Raw genomic sequence first — 16277 nt, forward strand, 5'->3', positions numbered from 1 at the left:
CGTCGCTCGGAGATCGTCGAAGCCCGAAAGATCACTCGACGCAAAAACAGAATGGATCGAGTCGACTGAAGGCAAATTGCTCCCTGTCAACGAAGAGATTCTTTGGTCCAGAACAGCGCACAACTAGAGCGCAAAGGTCAATCGGAAACGACATCAACTCCTTCTTCACTCGAAGCCTCAATCCATTCGGGGGCTAATGATGGGGTTATGTACCTAGGGTAGGGTCATGGACCTGTTCCAAGTAACTTACCCCAGGACATCCTTAGAAGAGGTCGCCTTCCAGTCGACCAATGAGGACTCACTCGACTGGCCTGAAGGACTCGACCACGAAGACTCACTCGACCACCAGGAGGTCAAGAGGCACTCTGCACTGCAACGGCCTGTAATCAAGTAGACTTTATGATAGTAAAGGCACTTTATGTGGGGCGTTACCAGTAACGCCCCAGACTTAACTCACCTTAAACCCTCTCCTGCGTGGGCTGGCTAGGGTCCTGGCGCACTCTATATAAGCCACCCTCCTCCACAGGCAGAGGGGTTGGGCACCTTGTAATTCATACATTCATAATCCACTCGACCGCCTCCGGGCTCCGAGACGTAGGGCTGTTACTTCTTCCGAGAAGGGCCTGAACTCGTACATCTTTTGTGCTTACAACCTCTCCATAGCTAGGACCTTGCCTCTCCATACCTACCCCCCACTCTACTGTCAGGCTTAGAACCACGACAGCGAGTGCTTGTGGCTATCCTCCTCCAATTCCTCACGGCAATATCACCAGGAGGTCCGACCAAACAATCGCTCATCATCAGTTTCAGTGGGGAAGCGATGCTTGCCTTTGCCAGGCGATGCCCTGCCATAGCCACACCTCTTGTGTGCAGGGCTGCCTCTTTTCGTGGCTACTGTGTGTCGAGCCCGCCTCCCCCGCATGCGGTGAGCTGCGACGGTCAGTACATCTTCATCGACGGGCGCTGTCGTGCAGCGGAGTAATGCAGGTACCCTTAACTCATCCGTTCCGTGCCCCGAGCTGGAGATTGAAGATGACTGGAGTCAGCCAATGGACCCCTTCCGTAAGCCAGAGAGGTGAAGGGGTAAGCAACTGACAGCCCAGGCTCACGTCATTTTAAGTGGACACGTGGCCAGTTTTTCCAATCTAATCTGATTTTTGACAAAAGTTGTTCAGTTTTGAGACATGGGCGACTAATTGTAGGGAAAACTTTTACGGAAATGATATATCCTGAACGTTTGAATTTTAAGCATGGCAATCCAAACATTTTTCATGGCAACTTTAGTTCATGCGAGTTTGGCGAACATGACAATTTTCTGACAAAAAAAACAAAATGGGACAAAGTGGTCATGTTTTAAGAACTAAAGTTGCCACCTAGCGTCAACTAAAATTGCCATGAAAAAACATATGAGATGACATGCTTAAAATCTGAATGTTCGGGATTTATCAGGTTCCAACTTTTTAAGAGACTAAGTACTCCCTTGGTCCCGTGAAAAAAAGGTGGAAGCCACCATCTCTCTCCTTTTATCATATCCTCTTCTTTTTAATTATCCTACCCCTAGACCTAGGTGCATGGAAAATTAAAGAGACCATATATAGAATGCTATTGGTCTTGATTACCGTCTGATGAGAGAAGTAGTTTTTTCTACTTTAATGTGCATTGGTAAGATAGATGTACACTTTTTTAAAACATATTTTAAGGTCAAACGTATGCTTTTCATCGGACGAAGAGAGTATAGACTATCGGTAAATTTGAGGAACAGAAACATACTTTTTCTGTGTCAAAAGAAAAAAGGTTTCATTTCATTCTACGAATCTACTACCACTGTCGGCCAGTGCAGTGATCTCGGGCGCAATTGGTCGATGCACGAACATAACCACGCCACGGCATTTCTCTCTCTAATTAATTGTGAGTTGTACTCCTACACATCTTGAAGTAGGAACACCTAGGATTCCTGACTGATCCATCAAAGCAGAAACAAACCCATCAATGTTGTCGGCATGGCGATCGACCAGCATGCATCATGGACAATTCACCGGGCATCGTAAAAGCTAGCCATACAGCTACGCAGCGGTCGTCGGCGTGCCGGCCTCGCTCCTCGTCTCGGCGGGGCTGTACAGCGCCGACCGGCTGGCCTTGGGCCGGCTCTCCTCGAGCTGCCGCGCCACCTCCGCCATGCTCGGCCTCGCCGCCGCCACCGGCGCGCAGCAGCCCATCGCCAGCTTCAGCGCCTGCACCAGGCCCTCCTCCGCGGGGCTCCGCACGCCCTTCGCCACCTCCGGGTCGAACACCTCCACGGCCGTCTCCTCCAGCACCGCCGCCTTCACCAGCGCCGGCAGGCCGTCGCCCCCGTTCGCCGCCGGGGAGGGCTTCCTCCCCATCAGCAGCTCCAGCAGCAGTATCCCGAACGCGTACACGTCCGTCCGGGGCGCGCACCGCTTCATCGTCTGCAGCTCCGGCGCGCAGTACCCGTCCGCCCTCGCCGCCGACAGCACGGCCTCCGCCGCCGACGGCACCAGCAGCCTGCCCACCACCGCGTACTCGGTCACCCTCGCCACGAAGTACTCGTCCACCAGCACGTTCGACGACCGCACGTTGCCGTGCACCACCGGCGCGTCCCCGTGTCGGCTCTCGTGCAGGTACGCCAGCGCGCGCGCCGCGCCCAGCGCGATCTTGTGCCGCCGCGGCCAAGTCAGCGCCGGCCTGCTCTCAAGACCGCCGCCGTGGAGGAGGTCATGGAGCGTCCGGTGCGGGAAGTAATCGTAGACGAGAAGCTTCTCGCCGCGCCGGCCCTGGTAGAATGCCCGGAGCGGCACCAGGTTCTCGTGCCGCGCGCGCCCGATGCGCCGCACGGCCGGCCCGCACGACGCCGCGTCCTTGCAGCTCCCCTCGCGCAGCAGCCGGAGCTCGATGCTGCCGCCGGCGTCCGCCAGCTTCGCCTTGTACACCGTGCAATAGTTCGCTTTCTCCACCACCTGCCCCGTCGCATTCAGCACCTCCTCCAGCGTGAGGTGCTCCCCGCCCTGGAACACCACCAGCTTCCCCTCGCCGCCTTCCTCCGTCTCCACCCCCTCCTCCGCCGCTCGCCTCACCCTGTTCCTCCTCCACCTCCCCTGCGCCCACCCGATGCACACCGACGCCAGCACGACGGCGCCGGCCATCAGGCCGATGACCATCCCCGCGACGCTGCCGGAGCTGAGGCCCGAAGGGGACACGCACGGCTGCTGTAACGGCGGGCCGCACAGCGCCGGGCTGTTTCCGAGGAACGACTCCGCGGTGAAGCTCGAGGCCCGAAGCCCGGGGGCGTCTGACCGGAGAAGTTGTTGTACGAGAGGTTGAGCATCTGGAGGCCTCTCATCGCGGCGAGGGACTCCGGTATGGGTCCCTCGAGGCGGTTGCCGCCGAGGTCGAGGCGCTGGAGGCCACGGAAGCCCGTCAGGAACGCCGGGAAGTCGCCGGAGAAGCGGTTGGCGCCGAGGTCAAGAATCCGGAGACGGTCGCACGTATCGTTAGGCCCCGCCGGCGCGGGAATCGCTCCGGTGAGAGCGTTACCATGGAGGCGGAGCTCGGCGAGGCGGTCGCAGAGGTTCCAGATGGAGGGCGGGAGCGCGCCGGAGAGGGCGTTGCCGGCGAGGTCGAGCTCGGCCAGCGCGGGCGCGTTGCCGAGCTCGAGCGGGATGGCGCCGGAGAGCGAGTTGGCGGCGAGGTAGACGGTCTCGAGTGCCGCGAAGGCGCCGAGCTCCTGCGGGAGGCGGCCGGCGAGCGCGGCGGCGGGGAGGCGAATGGAGGTGAGGAGCAGAGCGGCGTCCCCGGCGAGCGAGAGGTTGGCCCGCGCGCCGGGGGCGTCGCAGCGGAGCGGCCGGCCCGCGGGCGTGGCCCAGCGGAGGCCGCGCCAGAGGCAGAGCGGCGTGGAGGCGTTCCAGGTGGCGAGCTGCGCGTTGGCGGCCGCCGCGCCCTGCAGCGCCGGCTTCAGCTTGTCGATGACGAGGGCGACGTCCCCAGCGGCGAGGACGGGTAACGGGGAGCGTAGCAGGAAGAAGAAGCCGGCGAAGAGGAGGGGGAGGAGGCAGCGCGGCAGTGCGCGCGCTGTGGTGCGCATCGTACAAACTCTGTGCAGGGGGAGCTAGCTAGCGGCTAGCTGAATCTGAATGGAGCTGGAGCTGGAGCTGGAGCTGGAGTGGGCAAGTGAAGTGGAGTGGAGCAAGAAAGAAGAAAGCGAGGCAGAGCAGCTTGGTCGGTCGTCTCGTCTCGTCTCGTCCTTGTGAATGTTCTCGCTTTAGACGGCGGGCTGGCTCTGGCTTTCCACGCACACCAGTGGCGAGCGGGCCTGCTGAGCGCTGAGTGCGCTGACTGACAGACGCACAATTTTCTTTTCTTTTCTTTTCGGTGATGGGAACGGAGGCGTCCACGGCACACTTTGGTCGTCCTTGGGGCGAAAGTCAGCATCGCAGGCGCAGAGGGCGTGGGCGTGGGCGGCAGCCGCTACGCGCTCTACAGTCGCGGCTGCGTTCGTGCTTGCGTGTGAAATACCCGGGGAACAGTACGAGTATCACACTCGACTCACGTGTAGTAGTGGTACTACTACGCTGGACGGATTGCTAGTTAGGACGAGACATGCATGAGTGGCTCCGACACGAGCATGGGAGCATGTGATCCAGCAGCTACGTTGCCGAGAGTCAAGTGTGCACGCACGCACGCCGATTTAAGCGAGTAATTTACTTGTATCAAGATCTATCTATGTTCTTGCTCTTGTCCATTAGTCAAACAAACCGACGACGATAAGATTCCCGTGTCGACCGCATAATTGCACGGTGCTTCCATCCCGTGCTCCTGCTTGCCAATTAATTAACACAGTACAAACTACAAATGCAGGAAAAAAAACTTACGATCCAAGCTTCATTTTACAAAAACTTATGATATATTCATCAACCATCATATCAGTTAAAAAACATCAGGAATTCAAGAGTAATAAAAATTATTATACCTATGTCCATAGACCATCTAGCGACGACTACAAACACGGTCAACATCGCCTCTCCATCACAGGAGCCATGCAAAAAAGCCTCAAAGGACCGGCGCACCACATCAACAATCCATAGACACACAAACATAGACGAATGAAGACCGGATCCACGAAGACAAACACCAATCGAATCCTGCAAGATCTGCTAGAGAAACACCTTTGCATGCCCTCCGACAATGCAAGTTGCACCGCCTGCACGCAGTGCTAAGTGGAGAGGACCTTATTCCATCTTCGGGGACCCGCTGCCGTCTCGCCATCCTAAGCAGGACACAAATCATAAACAAACTAAAAAACACCTAAAAATAAAGTAGGAGCCCTCCCACCGACAAAGTCTGCGATCGACCACGCCTCTATGGTCCTAAAGCTTGTTGTATCTTCGGACGGACCGGCGACGGAGATCGTTCCCTTCTTGAAGGCGTCGTCGCGGCTCTCATTGCCCGTCATGCGGCTCCGAGGAAAACTCTGATCCTTGGATCGGGCGGTGGCGGCGCGCCAGTGTCGTTCCCTTCTTGAAGGTGCCGCCTTGGTGCGCATGGTTCGTCATATGTAGCTTCGTCTCTGCATGGTGGTAGTGCTAGGGGTGGTGTTGCCGCGCTCAACGTCTTTGTATCCTGCCCTGGGTGTGTGCGTGTGTTGCGGTGGTGTGGCGTGTATTTGTACCGGGTGCTTATTGATTGGTGCTTTATATATAAAGTGGGATGAAAGCCTTTTCCGATAAAACCACAGGAAACAAGACAGATTGACGGCGGTTCGAAGGGAAGGCAGGGAAACACAAGATGCATGGGAGTCTCTAGCGAGGGAGTAGAAAAATGTTCTTTATACCGAACTTAATATCCTAGCTAAGGGCATATCCAACACCGACATTTAAAACAGACATAATATTTGTTCGCGAAATGGTTCGGATACGGATACGAGCCGGTCATCCAAACCTGTCCCCCGTCGCCCGGTGCTGTTTTTTGTAAGTGTGCAACACTCCAAATGATGGCAGGAAATCTTTGAGGAGTGAAAAATATTAAAATATAACAATAGCTTGAATATAAATATTTCAATTCAACTAAGTTTAGAAATAAAATAGTTCAAACTTGAATTGAACTTTGGGAAAACCTTTATTGCCATGCTACCTTCGATAAAGCTACCATGAACTAGTTAATAAATCTGCCATGCTCTAGTAAGTAAAGTTGTTGCGCTCTGAAAAGTAAAAATGCCATGGTACCTACAATAGAAATAGAACAAATTTGCCATGGCAAAAAGCATGGTAGCATGTGTGAGAATTTGCCATCATTCGCTGGACAATTCTTTGTGATGAATTTCCATATGAGCAATACAAAACATTTCCTAAATTTGCCAAAATTAATACAAGTAACCATAGCTTAACCCATTTACGTTTGCACAAACAAAAATGAACATAATGTCAAGCTTTATGGATTGGTGAAACTAGGAGGCTGTTTGGATGGGAGCCCGAGGCTCTGAAGCCAAAATATTGGCGTTGACCATCTACATGGGCAGCGTTTGGATTGAAGCCCGTTATTTGGCTCCCCAAGCCTTGATTCAACTCTTCAGTTCATTTTCTCACCAACGCGTTGGCAAGTTGTGCATCATCGCCAATTTTTGGGCTCGCTCATGCGTTGGCGGGGTCAGCATGGGCACAATCCAAACAGCCCCTAGTTGTCTAGGTAGACATGCTTCATAGTTGCCACATGCTTTCCATTTAGCTAGCTATATTTGCTGCAATGCCCTACTAGTAACCATAGTGTTTCTACTTGGGGTCTTGCACGGAGGCCTGATGGGAACCGTCCGCAGCCCCTGCGTCACCCCCCGCTAGGGCGAGGACGGTGGAGACCATGAAACCGCACCGTCGGGCAGCCTCCATCCCCGTCCTCCTCTCCGTCGCTCTTGGAGGAAGCCGACAACGGTGACGGAGGACCTCTTCCCTCCTGCGTCGGGATCGGGTGAGGCGGGTTACCCAACAGTCGGGGTGTTTCTCCCTGATTTGAGTCGCCGCGGCAGCGACGGAGCTGCAGGACGACGTGGAAGATCGGGTGGTGCTGGCCGCTCAGCGCGTCCGCGTGGTCACGGTTGCCATGGCGTCTCGGCGATACGGCGGCGGTGGCGTCGTTCGGCATGGATCCCGAGGCGGCGGCCCTGGAAGGAGGGGGCAGGTGAAGCTCGGGCTTCCTGTGGCGGCATGGCGTGGTGTTGTTCCTGTCCAAGGTGGATCTGCGCCGACAATCGGTGGCTTTTGGCTCCGGAGTGATTTGGATGAGAGATGGTGACGGGTGCGTGGGATCCCTCTCGGCGGCTCTCGCGGTTTGGCGTGGTAGGGTGGCGGCCCTCCTCCAGGCTCCAGTGGTGGCACACACATGCAGTGTCTGGTGTGACAGGGCTCCCATGGTGGCAGTGTTGCGATGGATGGTCGCGGGATCTAGGCGGCTGGATCTGGGGCTTTGAAGGCGGTCGGGACGACGCATAGGTTGTCGGATGGATTTCTTGGCACAGATCCGGGTGAAAACCTGGTCTTCGGACGGTGGCCGGAACCGGTGATAGTGATGCCCTTGGCATCGTTTCCTTTATGAAGGCATCATCGAGGTCAAGCTCCCAACTACCCCGCTACCTCCGAGGGAAACCCTCGATCAGTTGATCGGATAATGGCGGCACTCTTGTATCTTTTCCTCCTTGGGGGTGTCATTCTTGGAGGTGTGCATTGGCTCGAGGGACCATTGGACAGTTTTAGCGATGGAGCGGCGTTTCATGTCATGCATTGACGATGTGGAGTCTTCGGCTTTAGATGTTAGGCTTTGCTACAAGGTCTGTTTGGTACTCGGCTCGGACTATCGGCACCCCTTCATCAAGTGGATAGGAGTAGCAACATGTGTTGCACTGGTGGAAAAAGGGCCTTTGGTCGCGGTTCGCAACTGCCATTAGTCGCGGTTGCGCAACCGCGACCAAATAGGCGCGACTAAAGGCCCCCACCTTTAGTCGCGGTTGCTTAAGAACCGCGACTAAAGGCCCGTCCACGTGGGCGCCAGGCGGCCGTCGGGGCGGAGGACCTTTAGTCGCGGTTCTTCTGGCCAACCGCGACTAAAGGCCGCCGCAGGTTTAAGGTTTTAGCCCCCCCCCCCAAACCTGTTTTCTGTTTAATTTGTATTGTTTTATTTCTTTTGTGTTTTATTTTAATTTTGAAGGAGTTTCACATATTCTATGGTACTACATACATGGAATGTACAATTTCAAACAAATTTGAAATTAGAACCAAAAAGAATTCAAGAGGAATATACAATATATATTCAATATCATCGGATGACCATATACAATTTTGAACAAGTTTCCATACATAATTTAATGCATATAAAGTTCTACGTCCTCGTAATGGTGTTCTCCTTTAGGATGGAGGACTTCCCTCCTAAACCATCCAGCTAGTTCCTCTTGAAGTGGTCGGAAGCGAGCTTCTGGACTAAGCATCATCCTGAGGTGTATCTCCGGATCATCTCACAGACATAGTATGCACATAGATTGGTCCCCGCTAGCTGAATATCCTCACCATTCTTAGCCTTTGACCTTTTGAATTCTAGCTCTTTTTTGAATTCACCGACCTTTGTATCTACGAACCGTCTCCAAACCCTACGAGGCAAAGAAAATTAAATGAACAAGAGAGTTATTAGTTACTTGATATTAGGAAATGAACGAAATAGGCCGATCGATATAGAGCACAAATGAATGAAAATAATTACTTCTGCAACATTCTTCTCATGTCGCCCCAAAGCTTTGGATCCTTATTCAGAGAGTCGTGGACGAGACATTCTGAGGTGTCAACTTTAATTACTAGCAGAATCCAATGGAACCTGCGGACACGATACATGCACAGTACGTCATGCATAACTCATCGATTAGCCGGCCACATACCATGCATGGAGTAAACAAAAGAGAATGTGCTCAAGACAGAAACACTCACCCAAAATGGTAAGGAAATAGAATATCACTTTTGAGTTCCTGCTTTGTAAGAAACTGCCACAGGTCTGCCTCCATGTCGGCGGGGTGATGCTCCAACACATATCCATTAACGATGTGTGGGTCAATGAACCCAACATCATGGATGTTCCTTACTCTGCATTCCTTAATCTTCATTCTGCATGTATAATAGCGGACACAACAATATAGTTAGGACATATATATAGTGCAGGCAATATGAACGAGATGGGGTAGAAATAAATCACTTACAGAACATAGCAACTGATGATAGATTTGTCGAGCTCGCGCAGATTGAAAAGCTGGAACAATTCACTCAGATGAATTTGTACATAGTAATGTTTGAAGTGATGCTCATATCTAACTTCCGCATAAATATATTCTTTGGCATTTTTATTTTTTATGTAACCCTTGTACCATTTCAGCAGACCTTTCATTTGTGGAGATAGATCCTCTTCCTGCGCAGGCTCGACGAGAGGCCCATTCTTCACATATGTAATTACTACCTCCTTCACTGGCGCCTCATCAAGGCCTAACAGTTCACGAAGAGTAATACCTAAGTTGGCCGCTTGTTCTCTGGCACTCGTTACAGTCAATCCATGTGCTGTCGTAGCTGCTATGATATCAGGGTCATCCGGACCGGCGGCTTTCACTATAAGCGGGGCAATCGATTGTTTACTTTGTTCCCCGAGCTGGGCAACTCGTTTCCCGCTTTTTTTACTTTCTAATTCCGTTTTCTCGGCCTCCTCCAAGGCTTTGTTCTCCTGGTTCTCCGCCCGCTCTTTCTTCTCCTTCAACATGAGTGCCTGCCTACGAAGTTCACGTGCATAGTCGTCAGGCAGATTCTTCGCGGCTTGGGACGGTGTGCTCAAAAATGACTTAGCCCACTTCTTTTGCTCATCAGAAAATACTGGCTTGGGCTCGGGCTCTCTTTTCTTCTTGCAGTCCGCCTTCCATTTCTCATGATCAGCAGCCGCGGCCGCGGCAGTTTCCTCGGCACTACGTTCCCAAGGCCTTGTGGGGAGAGGCTTCAGTGATGGCTCCGGTACCTTTGTGGTCTTAGGTACATAAGGGTCCGGGTTAATAATCTAGGACTGCTTCTGCTTCTTTGCCGGAGGTGGATTGGGGGGCGGCGTCTGATCACCCGCCGGACGAGGACTGGGGGGCGGCGTCTGATCACCCGCCGGACGTTGTGGACTGGGGGGCGTCGACTGACGTGACGGAGGTGTAGGTGAACCGCCACCACCGTAGGGGGGTGGACTTGTTGTCCTTGGCGCCTCGCCTGGAAACTTGATAAACTTCTTTTGCCATAGAATAAAATGGCGCTTGACATCTCCAAGTCTTTTCTCCCCTTCAGGTGTAGCAATGTCAATCTCCAGGTCCTCAAACCCTTGGACTATGTCCTCCACTGTGACACGAGCATAGCCATCTTGAATGGGGTTGTTGTGGTGGAGTGCTCCAGGTAAACATGGTAAAGCACTGCCGATGGCTACCTTCATGGACATGTTCCCGATAGGATAATACAGATGACATTCTTTCATCTCCTTTATATCGTCCACGGGGTAGCGAGGAGGCTCCGGTGTAGTAATTTCGACCACCAGAGGCTCCGGTGCAGTAATTTCGACCACCAGAGGCTCCGGTGCAGTAATTTCGACCACCAGAGGCTCCGGTGCAGTAATTTCGATCGTCGGTGCATCTGCACCAGCCGGTGGGGCCTCCGTGGAAGCCACACTGCTTCTCCGCTGCTGGCTTTTGAGATCCGCTGGATGATCTTCATGCTGCGCCCGAGCTGCATCTCTTTCGGCTACTAGTACACTCACGGTTTTCTTCATCACATCCATTTCCGATGCCAACCGCGCCACAACATCTGCTTCCCGATCCATCTTTCTCTTCCGGCTTCTGTAACCGTACGGGTCATCGTTCTGGGGGAACCCTATTTTCCACGGAATGTGCCCCATGCCTCGTACACGTCCTCCGTGTTCAGGATTCCCGAGGGCTTTTGTCAGCGCGTCGTTCTCTCTGTTGAACTTGATCTTCCCCGCTTGAGCATCCCTCATTGCGTCAATAAGGGCTTGGGTGGGTTTAATTATTTTGCCCCGGTAAACACACTCCCCTGTCTCCGGGTTCAGCGTTCCCCCATGCCCGTACCACCAGCTTCTGGCCCTTGGGTCCCATCCCTCCGTACCTGGACGGATTCCTCGCGCCCTCAGCTCGTTCTCCATCTTCTCCCACCAAGGCTCCCAAAGGCGATACCCTCCTGGCCCCATAATATGATTGTACTCCTTCTTAGCCGCATTTTCCTTATTTTTTTCGATATTTGAATGAACTGCTCCGATTTCTTTTGCTTCACAAATTCTGGCCAATCATGTTTCAGTTTCTCATATTGTCCTTTGAAATCCGGAGTCTTGTTCTGCTTGACAAAGTCATGGGCTAGATTTTGCTTGAATTTCCGGAATGCGTCGGCCATCTTATGAAGAGCGAACTGTTTGACTAGCCTCCTCCTCTCCTTGTTTTCCTCAATCTTGTTACCCTCCTCATCGAATTTGTTGTATTCCGGAGGTAGAACAAAATGTTCCATAAGCTTCTTGAAGCAATCTTTTTTTGTTCTCTTATCGACAAAAGTGAAACCAGCAATTCGTGCCTTCTTTGGCTTATTCCACTCCTGGACGGTGATCGAGACGTTGTCTCTAACAATGGCTCCGCATTGGTTGACAAACTTGGTGGCGTTCTTGCGGGGCTCCAGCGGCCTGCCGGTTGCACTGTCGACAACCTCGATGGTGCATGTTTCTCCTTGTTTCATCGTCTTGGTTGCGCCACGCTTTGACGACGTACTCGATTGTTTCGACGATCCGGCCGAGGGCTAAAATAAGAAAGAGAGTCGCGCGCGTTAGTACACACATATTTATTCAAATCAGTTAGTTTGTATCACCAGAGGCTCAATGTATATATATACCTCGGCGCCGGAGGTGGTTGCTACTTCCATTTGAAGATCGTCGTTTATCGACGTTTGTTCGGCATCATCTTGCTGACGGCGCCCTTCATCTTCACCGTCAAGGTTCAGATAAGAAGAGATATCATCTTCTTCTTGTCCGGTCGGCACATATAGAATATCGCCGTTTATGATGCCGAACATATGTGCTTCACCGTCCGGATCATAGTTGTCCATAATCGGGTCAGCTCTATCGTCCGCCATTATGTCAGTCCTGAAAACATGTAGTAAAAACAAATTAATTAAGTGAAGAAGGGGGGCGGTGGCGGTGGCGGTGGCGAAAGGGCGGTGGCAAAAGGAGGGGGCGAGGAAGGGGTGGGAGAGGGTGTCGCGGTAGAGCGGGAGACGGGGCGGCAGACGACGGCGTCACGGAGAGGGAGGCGAGGACAACACACATGTATAACCCTCGCCGCCCCCTCTCGATCCCTAAAAAAACACCGCGCGCATCGCCGCCCCCCTCGCCGCCCCCTCTCCGTATATACGTTTTTTTTGTTAATTATCAAATTTTACGGTTATTTGTTAAGTTATACGTTTTTTGTTAATTTATTTTACGGTTATACGTTTTTTGTTAAGTTATTTTACCGTTTTTGTTAAGTTATTTTACGGTTATACGGTTATCAAATTTTACGGTTATACGTTTTTTGTTAAGTTATTTTACCGTTTTTGTTAAACTAATTAACTAGTTAAAATTAAAAAGAACAAAAAAAAATTCTCTCTCTCTCTCTCCACGATCTCGCTCTCTGTAGAGAGGCGCGCGCGTGCGCGCGCGGCAGCGAGGTCGGCCGGCGGCGTTGAGGGTGGGCGAGAGGCGGCGCGGTGGGCGAGGGAGGCTGGCGGGCGGCGTACGAGGGCGAGAGGGGGCAGCGGGCGCCGTACGTGGGCGAGAGGGGGCGGCGGGCGGCGTACGAGGGCGAGAGGGGGCGGCGGGCGCCGTACGTGGGCGAGAGGGGGCGGCGGGCGACGGCGGGCGGCGTCGAGGGCGAGGGCGACGGCGGGCGGCGTCGAGGGCGAGGGCGACGGCGGCAGAGAAGACGAGAAATGGAGGCGACGGGTCGGGCCCTTGTATTTATAGCCCCCCCTTTAGTCGCGGTTGGGGAGGCGACCGGCGACTAAAGGGTAACCTTTAGTCGCGGTTGGGGAGGCGACCCGCGACTAAAGGGTAACCTTTAGTCGCGGTTGGGGAGGCGACCCGCGACTAAAGGGGTTTTTGCGTTCCCGCGCGCAACGACCTTTAGTCGCGGTTGGGCCCAACCGCGACTAAAGGTATTTTCCAAATACTTTTTCTTTTTCAAAATCTTAAAAATACAAATAATATATCAAAAAATTAAGAAAAATAAAACTAATTCAATTCAATATGTTAAAAATACAAATAATATATCAAAAAATTCAGAAAAATAGAACTAATTCAATTCAATATGTTAAAAATACAAATAATATATCAAAAAATTAAGAAAAATAAAACTAATTCAATTCAAAATGTTAAAAATACAAATAATATATCAAAAAATTCAGAAAAATAAAACTAATTCAATTCAAAATCTTAGAAATACAAATAATATATCAAAAAATTAAGAAAAATAAAACTAATTCAATTCAATATGTTAAAAATACAAATAATATATCAAAAAATTCAGAAAAATAGAACTAATTCAATTCAATATGTTAAAAATACAAATAATATATCAAAAAATTAAGAAAAATAAAACTAATTCAATTCAAAATTTTAAAAATACAAATAATATATCAAAAAATTCAGAAAAATAAAACTAATTCAATTCAAAATCTTAAAAATACAAATAATATATCAAAAAATTAAGAAAAATAAAACTAATTCAATTCAATATGTTAAAAATACAAATAATATATCAAAAAAATCAGAAAAATAGAACTAATTCAATTCAATATGTTAAAAATACAAATAATATATCAAAAAATTAAGAAAAATAAAACTAATTCAATTCAAAATGTTTTCTCAACATGTACAGCTGATCTAGAACATCATTGTCATTCATTAAATGTTTTCTCAACCAACTGCCGAAAGTCTCCATGTGGGCCTTCCTAATCCAGGATTCAGGCTTCCCCGGGTTGTCCGAGCGTAAAATATTCTTGTGTTTCTCAAAGTACGGAGCCACCAAGCTGGAATTGGTCAGTACAGTGTGGTGTGCTTCAGTCAGAGAATGGCCGTCCATACATATCGTTGATTTCCTTCCGATCGTGCCTTTTCCACTTAGTCTCCCCTCGTGCCGCGATCGAGGAAGACCAATCGGCTTAAGGTCAGGAACAAAGTCAACACAAAACTCAATTACCTCCTCATTTTCATAGCCCTTGGCGATGCTTCCTTCTGGCCTAGCACGGTTACGAACATATTTCTTTAATACTCCCATGAACCTCTCGAAGGGGAACATATTGTGTAGAAATACAGGACCGAGAATGAAAATCTCTTCGACTAGGTGAACCAAGAGGTGCGTCATAATATTGAAGAAGGATGGCGGGAACACCAACTCGAAACTGACAAGACATTGGATCACATCGTTCTGTAACCGTGGTAGATCTTCTGGATTGATTACCTTCTGAGAGATTGCATTGAGGAATGCACATAGCTTCACAATGGCTACTCGAACATTTTTCGGCAGGAGCCCCCTCAAAGCAATCGAAAGCAATTGCGTCATAATCACGTGGCAGTCGTGAGACTTCAGGTTTTGGAACTTTTTCTCCGCCATGTTTATTATTCCCTTTATATTGGACGAGAATCCAGACGGGACCTTCATACTGCTCAGGCATTCAAAAAAGATGACCTTCTCTTCTTTGGTCAGAGCGTAGCTGGCACGACCTTGAAACCATTCCGGATGCCGGTCATCAGGGTCTTTCAAACGTTGTTGATCCTGCCGTGCTTCCTTTGTATCATTTGTCTTCCCATACACGCCCAAGAAGCTTAGGAGGTTCACGCAAATATTCTTCGTAACGTGCATCACGTCGATTGCAGAGCGGACTTCTAGGACTTTCCAATATTCTAGCTCCCAGAATATAGATTTCTTCTTCCACATGGCTGCGTGCCCGTCAGCTCCCTTCGGAACTGATTGTCCGCCAGAACCCTTTCCAAAGATGACTTTCAAATCCTTGACCATATCAAATACCTCAGCACCAGTGCGTTCCGCAGGCTTCGGCCGGTGATCTGCCTTGCCGTTGTAATGCTTGCCTTTCTTTCTTACTGGATGAATTTTCGGAAGAAATCGACGATGCCCAAGGTACACGTTCTTCTTACAATTTGGCAAATGTACACTTTCAGTCTCATGTAAGCAGTGCGTGCATGCATTGTATCCCTTATTTGACAGTCCCGAAAGGTTACTAAGAGCAGGCCAATCGTTGATGGTTACGAAAAGCAACGCTCGTAGGTTAAATTCCTCTTTTTTGTGCTCATCCCACACACGGATACCAGGTCTGCCCCACAGCTGTAAAAGTTCATCAACTAATGGCCTTAGGTACACATCGATGTCGTTGCCGGGTTGCTTCGGACCTTGGATGAGCATTGGCATCATAATGAACTTCCGCTTCATGCACAACCAAGGAGGAAGGTTGTAGATGCATAGAGTCACGGGCCAGGTGCTATGGCTGGAGCTCTGCTCGCCAAAAGGATTCATGCCATCTGTACTTAGACCAAATCTTATGTTCCTTGCGTCAGCTGCAAAATCTTTGAACTCTCTGTCGATCTTTCTCCATTGCGTTCCATCTGCGGTGTGTCTCAACTCCCCGTCCGACTTACGGTCCTCTTTGTGCCATCGCAACAACTTGGCATGCTCTTTGTTCCTGAACAGACGTTTCAACCGTGGTATTATAGGAGCATACCACATCACCTTGGCGGGAACCCTCTTCCTGGGTTTCTCGCCCTCAACATCGTCACCAGGGTCATCGCCTCTGATCTTATAACGCAATGCAGTGCACCGGGCATTCATTCAAATTCTCGTATTCACCGCGGTAGAGGATGCAGTCGTTGATGCATGCATGTATCTTCAGAACCTCTAAACCTAGAGGGCAGACAACCTTCTTTGCTTCGTACGTACTGGCGGGCAACTCGTTATTCTTTGGAAACATATTCTTCAATATTTTCAGCAAGTTTTCAAATGCCGAGTCAGCTACACCTGCCTGTGCCTTCCATTTCAGCAAATCCAGTGTGCAGCCCAGCTTTTTCAGACCATCATCGCATCCGGGGTACAACGACTTTCTGTGATCCTCTAACATGCGATCCAAATTCTCCCTCTCCTTTTCAGTTTCGCAGCGTCTCCGTGCATCAGCAATGGTCCGACC

General features: G+C 50.7%; 1 pseudogene; it reads right to left on the reverse strand.

The window, feature by feature from the left end:
• Nucleotides 1–1869: 1869 nt before the first annotated feature.
• Nucleotides 1870–4409, reverse strand: LOC123187383 (putative kinase-like protein TMKL1; annotated as a pseudogene).
• Nucleotides 4410–16277: the final 11868 nt, after the last annotated feature.

This window comes from Triticum aestivum, chromosome 2A, assembly GCF_018294505.1.
Source record: "Triticum aestivum cultivar Chinese Spring chromosome 2A, IWGSC CS RefSeq v2.1, whole genome shotgun sequence".
Lineage (NCBI taxonomy): Eukaryota > Viridiplantae > Streptophyta > Magnoliopsida > Poales > Poaceae > Triticum > Triticum aestivum.